Source organism: Prionailurus viverrinus, chromosome B2 (genome assembly GCF_022837055.1).
Source record: "Prionailurus viverrinus isolate Anna chromosome B2, UM_Priviv_1.0, whole genome shotgun sequence".
Classification (NCBI taxonomy): Eukaryota; Metazoa; Chordata; class Mammalia; order Carnivora; family Felidae; genus Prionailurus; species Prionailurus viverrinus.
In genome coordinates this window covers 121,293,612-121,303,609 of record NC_062565.1, presented here as the reverse complement: position 1 = coordinate 121,303,609, position 9,998 = coordinate 121,293,612, and the positions used below count along the sequence as shown (strand labels likewise).

Below are 9,998 nucleotides of genomic sequence, written 5' to 3'. Positions count from 1 at the left end.
TCAGTGAAGAAAATGTTGTGTGAGACTCCTCTTGGCTGTTTCTCTCAAGCTGGATGAGGGGGGGGGTCTTTCTCCTCTTCAGTGCTCTATATTGCAGTACTCAAAGTGGATTCTTGAGAAACTAAGAGAAAACAAAAGCTGATCCAAGGTTCCTACACTAACCTCTATGGCTGCAGGATTGGGAATCTGGGTTCAGAAATCACGAAGTGCTTTAGAGAGTCATACGGTTGTGTTCCCTAGGCTTGCAATCTGCTTCCCTTCCTTTCTCCCTCCTTCCCTCCCTTCTTCCCTCCTTCCCTCCCTTCCTTCCCTCCTTTTTAGGAATGTTTCTACTGCTTTTGTAGAAATGATTCATGCTTACTACAAAAATTCAAGCAATGTAGGAAAAGGACGCTTGATCTCTTTTAGATTGCTTTCCTAATTTTCATTAGGATCACCTTTTCGGGACTAGGATGTGAGGTCTTATTTTTGTGGTTCCGGCATGCAATATGAGTGAGAGCACTTCTAACAAACAGGGTGGTTTTGATTGGTCTCAGAGGCTTCTCCGTGCACAGGGTTACCCGTGCTGAGTGTTCAAGGTGCCTTGCTGAAATCTTCGTGGTAAGCTTTTGTTGTTTCAAGATCTTTCCTTCCCTTAAGTGGAATCAATTTACTTAGCCGTGTCGTGAAAAAGCTATGACGTTTATCGATCCCCTGGATTGACTCCACAGGTCTCACTCTTTCGCCCTCTCTGCTCTGTGTGCGTCTTCTGTGGCCGTGTGCTGGGAACACCTTCCTGGGAAGAGGACAAACCATCAGATGCATGGATGTGGTCCTCCAATGGAATTCTTAAGCCATCTTTAAAAAGCTACTTCTGGGAAGACACACAGACTTGTACGTACTTGCATACATTCTGTTCCTCCTTTTTCTTTTTAAAACATACACACCTACCCTAATTTAAAGAAGCAGCTCTTTCACGTTTAATAGCACAAGATACCCATGGGACTGTTAGAACTTAGATCTCAAAGTATTGTTCATCTTTCCTTGGTATGGATTATGTCTTACTAAGTGTTATCAAATAGACATTCTGGGAAGCTTTTGAGGTTTTCATTATGTTAGGTTTATATATATGATATCCAACTGGAAGAGGGAGAGATGTATCACAGTCCTGCACATAACAAGCAAACAGTAAATATTGTTGTTGGATATTGGAGTCAGGCCAGCGCTGAGCTCTTGAGAAACTGTGTGACTTGGGGAGCCTGCTCCTTTACAGACTCCTTTAATATCAGACAATTTCAAGATCAGGCATGTCTTTGAAGTTTTTAGTAATCCTTTCATCATTTACTTTGCAGAGAAGGCAATATCACTGGGCATGCGCGCTGTCGAGGGAAAGTTGAGTCTTCAGGAGAAGGCCACGCTGCTCTAATAGGGCAATGTTATCTGGGAGGCAGCGAAGTTCCATGAACGCTAATCTTAAAATTGTTAGATTTCGGAACATGACGTTATTAGCCCTTGAGTTTTACATTTCATCCGTTTTACTAGTATAGTTCCACGGTCAATAGGTTTTACTAGTATAGTTCCATTGTCATTGGGAGATTGGGAAAATTATACCCAGAAAAAAAGTCTGGCACAGAGCTCTGCTTATAGTATATGCTCACTAAACATTTGGTGAATGAAGAAGTAAATGGTCAATGAATTGTACCACCCTATATGTATCTCTTAAGATGTCTGTCGATTTATTCTGAGGTTTCCAACATATTTTTCTCAGTTTTTTTTTTTCAACTGGAGTTTTCAACCAGAGTTTTCACTGGATTTCTCTCGTTTCTTTAGCTTCAAAAGTTAGATTAGAACATGGTACACTTCTGGGGAAAGTTGTGGCAACCATTACATTTTCTTAGTATTATTATGATGATGGTATCATTTCATAACATCTAATGGACAATGGCATTAAATCCTATGGTACCCAACGTCGGGCAAGCATATTTTGAAAACCATTAACTATAAACACTAATGTTTTAACAGCTTTTTATCTGCTGCTAAGAAATTACATACGCGAATGGTGGTTTTTGAATGTTTCACCCAATTCACACATTTTTTAAAAATGAGTTTTTGAAGTTTTCCTAGGGTTTGCACAGAAAATCAATGGTAGATGAAAGCTGGGAACTCAGGAATTTGTTCCTTCATCCTGTGCTTAACCAATTGGAGACAGGCTGTCTCCAGACTATATTTTCTTTTTAATGGCAATAAAGTGAATGAACTCAAAGAACAGTCTAGCATCCTGCTGAGATTGATATGAAAAAGGACAGGGGAAGGAAAGATTCTTCATTAATGGATTTATATTCTAGCGATAGGGCTCGGGGGTGGAAAGGTCATTTTGGAAAGTAAAGTGAAATATAGAGCATGCAGAAAAATTATCTTGTTATCTGACTTAGAGACATGAAGCCGCACGTTATCCTCTGTTCGTTTATTTTTTCTCCTAGTTTTCCTTTTATTTTTAGATAAATGTGAGTCAGACACATGAGACGAGAGTAATTTTTAGAAACTCTCTTCCTTTGCAAGCTTTTGAGAGCAGAGTTTTGCTCATTTTATATGATCTGATTGGACGTGCTATTTGATGGTAAAAGAACAACATATAAAAGCAAGGCTCTAAATCAGATTTGGGGACTGAGTTGGCAAAACAGCTAGAACGTATTATTAAAAACGGGGTTTATTAGGCCATAGTTGGGCAAAATTTAAAACTGAAATTAAAAATGGAGATTGAAGTTCTCCCGAGATTACCAGAAAAGACAAGACAGTGTATCTCTGAAAGCACGTCTTACTTCCGCAAAGAGAGTGGGATTAGAAGGTGACTATTTTGGTGACTCTGTGCTTGATGACAGTTCCTTTATATATAAACAATTTCATTTAATTCTCAACAATTACTCGGCCAGGGATGTTTTATTTTTTAAAAAAACTATGTAGATGAGAACCTTCAGACTCTGAGAGTCTGTATTGATCACAGGTGTCAATTACAGAGTGGCAGTGGCCAGGATCCCCATGGTTTTGTCCACTCTAGCTCTCTGCTCTTCCCATATCTGGAAGTTCTTTTGCGGCGCCTGCTTGTTCGAGCATTGGAGCTGCAGGTGAGCGAAGTGCTGTGTGTCCCGGCGACCTTGCACAACACACACACACACAAATGGTAAGATGCAGCTCGTGGCTCAGTTATACTCAAGTACGTACATGGCCCAGAGAGAGCACCAAGTTGTGAATGATCAGCGCTGCTGGGGTTGGGCTGGAGCCGGTCAGCCAAGATTTTATATGTGTTGGTATTAGTATATATCACACGATACTTACAAGTATTTATATTAACACATTTTTTGTTGTTGTTTATTTGAAATTCCAATTCACTGGGCATTCTTTAGGTTTGTTTGATTAGTTTGTCCTGCTATCCGCTGGGGATCTTTGGAGTGTAGGGTGTGAAGCTGGGGGTGCCAGGAGGAACATCCAGGGACTTAGCCTGAGGCTTAAAGTTCACAGATCTACTCTTTGCTCTCTGTGGAATAAACAGCATTCAAAACAGAACTCCCCTAACTAAAGAGTATTTGTTTATTGTATCGCTGGAGTCATTTACACCAAGCTAAGAAGGACAAGCCATTGAGGAAGAACTGAATATTCTCTAGTGAAAAGGACTTTTCTGTTCAAAGTCACCCAACAAGCTTTCAAATAAATTACTAGTGTCTGATAAAGAGGAAATGCTAGGGTTAGAGAGGGGGAAATGAAATAAAATCAGCAGAATACATTTATAACAAAAATATGGTATATACGTGTTCCCTGTTTAAGTTTTAAGGGAGAACAAGGGCAGATCAGATTGTATTATCCCCGTTCAAATCCTATCTAAACTAAGCCAAAATTATTCTGCTCTGTTTCAGTAACACGGAATTCTTTCCAGAGTAACAGAAGAAGGAATACCCGCTGGGGACAATGCAAAGTCATCCTGTGGATGGCAGGTGGCGTTTTTACACTTATTTAAATTTTTAAGGGTAATGGATTTTTTTAAAAAAGCTATTTTGTCACTGTATTTTTGCTTAATGATCTCCAGTATATTTGTGACATTGGGTGGTGGAGCCTGTCTCCTACATTGGTAGTGTCCACTGAAACGAAGCACCGAAACATTTCAATGTAACGTTCTTAAAATAAAATGGTTTGTGGAAGCAGTGACTGCATACCAATTTAGATTTTTCTCTCCCTCCTCATTAAATATGTGCCTGTGGCTTTTATTTACTTTCCTCCTTGCTCCAGAAAGGATTTAAGGCAGCTCATAAATATGTGCGAGACCTATCACTCCTACACATGTGGCGGCTCAAGCATTCTGATGATTGTACATTTTCAAGTTAAATGCAGAGACTTCTTTCTCCACGATCAGTGTGTGAGTGTGCTCCTGGGGAAAGTCATTTTACATTACATTTTACCAACAATATCGTTTTGTTGTTATTATTTCAGAGTCTGTCATGAACAATGGCATAAATCCCATGTGAAGCATATTTTGAAAACTATTATGTATAAAATTTCTGTTTAACTTGGAGAATTTGTGTTGGCTGTATCGCTGTTTAAGAGGGGATGTCACTGTCTTTTCCTTAAGCCTGTCTTCACATTAGGTGAGGTTAAGGAAAGACAAAAATCTAACTGTGGTAAACACAATCTGAGTTTCATCTTCAACACTTTCGTATAATCAAAAGATAGATGCTGGTCATAACGAATCGCTTGGACTCATTGTTTTCCCGGATGAATGCTATTGGTAGGCATGCTATTCTTGCTTAAGAATAACGTGCTGTTAGTAGTTAAGGATGTGAATTGGTAAAGAGTAAATCCATTTTGAAATCATGGTGTATTTAGGATCTTGCCTTTCCTGGGGCATGATTTAAATATTAGCAAGGATGGTTGAAGGGCCAGGGGTTAACGTATTGGGATGGATTGCTTTCCGGATGTTGTTTTCAGTGGTTGTCAAATGAGCTGGGGTTTTATTGAATCTGATGACGATAACGCTAGGCTCCAGATGAGCTGGACAAGCCAAAACAAGTGGCTGAATCTCACAGAATGAATTTTAATAGAAATAACCAATAGATACCCAGCTCTGTACCCGGGTTAAGAAAACCAACTGGGAAAATGGTTCATACTGAAAATGCCAGGGGAAATTACGGCCTAGGGTTTTTAAGGAATAGTGAGGTAATTATAAGTCAACAGAGTGGTGGGACTTCCAGATTCAATAGAATTTAAGTCAGTTTTGGAGTAAACTTTTGAGGCTAAAGAAGTTGGAATAACCCCAGTCAACATTCCACAGTAGTGAAAACTTTTTTTTTTTTCTTTTAATCCTGCGTTCACATCTAGGCACCAGACTTCAAGAGAGCATGCTTTCAAAAACAAAAGATGGGGGCGCCTGGGTGGCTCAGTGGGTTAAGCGTCCGACTTCAGCTCAGGTCACCATCTCGTGGTCCATGAGTTCGAGCCCCGCGTCGGGCTCTGGGCTGATGGCTCAGAGCCTGGAGCCTGCTTCCGATTCTGTGTCTCCCTCTCTCTCTGCCCCTCCCCCGTTCATGCTCTGTCTCTCTCTGTCTCAAAAATAAATAGACGTTAAAAAAAAAAATTAAAAAAAAAAAAAACAAAAGATGTACTTTGTGAGAGGATAGATATACAGCTGTGTCAAAAGAAGGAAAACTGCTGGAACGGTATATTTTTTATCTGGAGGAAAGAAGAGCTTTATCGTTAAAGAGGAAAAGGTTTATTGTCTGATGTTAAAGGTATGCACGGACCAATACATAGAAGTTTCCATATATGGATAGACTTATTGTCACCCTTGTGTAGATAGAATGGGCTGTCTGGGGAGATCAGAGCCTTTCACCTGTGGGAGAGTGAATAGAGATCACTTACACGTTGGATCTAGTCCCTTCTGAATCTGGTATTCTACAATTCTAGGGATGTTTAGAGCATTTATATACGTTATCCTGGTAATGTATATCGTCTAAATACAATCAGTTATCTCAGGAAATTCAGCGACGTTACGAAACAAACGAACAAAAAACAATCATATACACAAAGCAACTGGTTGAGTGGAAATTCCAATTATGATGCTCAGGGATCTAGGAGATATGGCTTGTTTTTCTGGCCATGGGGTTATCTTGCCTACGTACATGACTTTTCAATGTAGTTCTCAACATAAATGGGCAAAAATGAACTATAATTCCATTACAATCAGTTGCATTTATACGCTATTGTGTCTTTCCAGCCTTTCATCATACAATGAAAAATCTCTAGATAACTAGTGCTTGTCAAGCCCCAGAAAATGGTTCACTTGTTTCCAAGAATATTTGATATTGTAAAATACTCAGATGACAAAATAAATCTGTCACTCAGAGTTTGTTTTAATAAGATTCATAAAATCAATTCTATGATTTTTTTTTTTTTTTGCCTTTCTATCAACACCCTTTCTATTTTATTTGAGCTAGTCACCAGCTGGCTTTTTTTTTCCCACCACAGGATGACTCTAAACTGCAAGATAATTATACAAAAAGAGATTTGCTCCAAAAGCAACATGGAGCAAACTATGTCAGCAATGGAAAGAACTAGAACATTTTGTTTTGAAAAAAAAAATCCTGGGTCTGGCAATTTGCCCACTTAACCCCCAAATATTCTTGACCGCTGAATTCTAAGTGAAGAGGCTCATGTTTTCTGTTTTCATTTATTTCTAAAACTGAGGAAAATATGTTTTCACTCGTATGTGGAACTTGCAATACTTAACAGAAGACCATGGGGGAAGGGAAGGGGAAAAAATAGTTACAAACAGAGAGGGAGGCAGGCAAACCATAAGAGCACAAGAGACTCTTAAGTAAAGAGAACAAACTGAAGGTTGATGGGGGAGGGGGATGGGAGAGAGGGGAAAATGGCTGATGGGCGTTGAGGAGGGCGCTTGTTGGGATGAGCACTGGGTGTTGTATGGAAGCAATGAATCATGGGAATCTACCCCCAAAACCAAGGGCACACTTTACACACTGTATGGTAGCCAATTTGGCAATAAATTATATTAAAAAAATTTTTTTTCAATAAAAAACATATTTGGGAGCATCTTTGAATAACATCCTTTGTAATGTGAAATTACATTAAAATGTAAACTGTAGAATGTTAAATTTTAGTACAATAATGCATACATTAGTTGGCTAAAATGGTTAGGTGGTATTAGACTTCTCAAAGCCAGGAGTCAAAATCATAATAAGAGTTTTAATATATTCCTTAACGATTCTTGGTGTTAAATTCCATTAGTATCTTGCTTCGTTTGATATCTCCGTATTATTACAAGGTACACTTAGTTCCAGAATTTAGAAATCAGTTATAAAAACTCAAGCCAGATTTGTTCAGCCAGAGTTGTCTCAAATTGTCTTTCAGGAAATAGAGCTTTAGGCAGAAAAGCACGTGGTATTCTGTCTTTACCGTCTTACTTTCTCAGTAAATGTAACTGGTTCAATCCACTGTTTTCCAGGTAAAAAGCCTTGTGAGAGCTGAATGTCTGAGAATACCCTGGACTACCCTTAGGCCTTAAGATATGAACTCTCAGGGGCACGGCAACATGCATGAGGATTAGAAAACCATAGCTCTCTGGAAGACTGAAAGAAAGACTGCCCTTGTTTTCCCGTGTTCTGACAAACTCCTACCATAGTAAGAGCCTATTCTAAAGCATTTCAGCGCATATTGTGTTATCTAATGGAAAGTTACATTTGTACGTGTAAAGAAGCACGGAGTTTTGAAAAACAAAGCACTGCTTAAATGTGAGGCCTTGTGGTCACATATCATTTTAATAGAGCCACATACTAAACACCATAACTTTCAATTCGTGAAAGAGACTGCGTGTTGCATAGGATGGAGCTCTATCCTAATTACTTTCTCAGAAAAGCCAGTGGAAAATTAGATGCATCCCACCAGGCAATAAATACATCACACGAAACAAAATTTAAACTGCAGAACAATCAACCCCTTTTCTTTGTTCTTTCAAAGGAGAAGCAGATTAGACCTTTTCAAAGAAGATCAAGAGCATTTTATGGGAAATTCAGGAAAAAAAAACTGTTTGGACTGAAATCAAAATGTTATGAATAGTACTTTCTAAGTAATGACACATATCAGCAGTATTTGTAACCATAAGAACAATGTGATAAATTTTAATCACTTGGGACTCCAGCTCTGTGGGAAGTGCTCACTACACAGACATCATTTATAGGTTTCCAGTTATGACCTACATCTAAAAGACATTTTAATGATAAGTGGAGAAAGTAGATAGATTGTCTTCCTGGAGTGTTGAAGTTCCTGCTTGTTGTCATCCTCAGCTCCATTAAAAAGCAGAGGCTTTCAAAGGTACTCTTCAGTGTAGCAATCAGGAAGCAAGACCAAAGGGATGGGACTATCGAAGATAAAATATGCCAGAAACGTACACTCCTTGGGATTTCCTGTGGGAGTCTGACCAAAATAAAGCAATATTAATAAATATAAATTCTGGAACACTATTATCAACAGAAACAGGGTCTTGAAATGTACCCTTGAAATTCCTCTGGTTTCCTGGGGCAGGTCAACTCTTTCAATGTAACTGCAAATTGTTAGACCTCCCTACGGGGACAATTGCTTTAAATTATATTAAAGACCCAAAGGCTGCAATAGACATGCTAAAGGAAGGAGTTGAATTTGTTGGATGCTCTAAATCTTTGAGCTCACTTGGGGTCCTTTGGCTCCTGGACCTGGAAAACATTTGGGGACAATAAGATGTAGTTTCAGAGCACCTTGACATCAAAAAATACCCAGCTGGTCAAACTGGTTTGATCTTTTCCCCTGTCTTTATGGCACATTTGGAAAGAAAGGAAGCACAGATGATACAGATGACATAAAAGCAAGGTGAAAAAAAACCAAACAGAAAACAAGGAGGAGACTTGTGTTCTTAAACCACCAAGAAATGCCATTCTTAGATTTCATCCGAGTGATTTGAGAAGCATCTTTTCATGTAGCTTAAAGTCAAGTGAGATTTCCCAGTCCAAGTTTTGTCCCAAGGCAGGACCTTGGAGGACTTGAGCCTTTGGCCTTTCTGGGCTTCCATGCCACCCGGAGCAAGTTTGAATCCCATCTTGCAGTCAGAAAGAAACTGCTTTTATCTATCTATTGTCTCCTCACAGCATTTGGCCACCAACAATGTGGGGAAATGGAATGCCCACTGGCTCTTTTCTTTCTCATTGCATTTCTGATTTCAAAGTATTTTTGCCCCCCAGACTATAGTTTTCCTTTGTAGACTTAAGGAAGCCATTACATACAACATCCCATTCAAAGCTAGCAATTTTATGACCAGTTGGTGTAAAATCTTTTGTTTTACAGGGTTATTTGTGCAGTAGAACTAATCATAAATGTGCTTGACTTCTCCAGCTTGCTGCAAAATCAGTAGCTACTCAAATCATAGTGCTAAGAATAGAAAATGGGGCAGTAATCACTCCTCTTGCCCTAAAGAGTAAATAAAAACTCATAAATATGAAGAGACTTCTGTTCTCTAGTTATAAATTCTAATGTTCTTCTTTCAAAAAGGAGCTTCTTTAAAGGTGTGATCAGAGTGGTAGCATATTAGAGATAATCACCAAATGGAATCATCGAACCCATCATTATAGCTGTATTTTAGACCTCCAACAGCTTTCAATATTACTGTATTTTTTTTTATTGTTTCCCTATTAAAAGGTAGGATCTGGTCTTCAGCTGACAAAATACTCAGAATCAAGGTTTGTTAATGGACTCACTGAAGCACCAGGATCCATTTGTTATTTGTTACTAGTTTCTTCCAAAGACGAGACGAAAACACAGCTATTTTGACTATCCAATGCATGACTCTGGCTCAGTTCCATGCAGTTACTCTCAAGAAAACATGGCCCTTCTTCAATCAAGCCGATCTGCAAGCGTCAATGATAACCTGGTCCCAAATGAAGGAACTCAAGTTCACCTAAAATGTTTAAATCACAGAATTTACCAGTTTT

At 38.9% G+C, this 9,998-nt stretch overlaps 1 long non-coding RNA gene across 1 annotated transcript; it reads left to right on the top strand.

Moving 5' to 3' along the window:
- Positions 1–350: 350 nt before the first annotated feature.
- Positions 351–4,309, top strand: LOC125165192 (uncharacterized). Its single transcript, XR_007152013.1, has 3 exons — positions 351–600; positions 711–873; positions 3,888–4,309. It is a non-coding gene; the product is annotated as an uncharacterized LOC125165192 (long non-coding RNA).
- Positions 4,310–9,998: the final 5,689 nt, after the last annotated feature.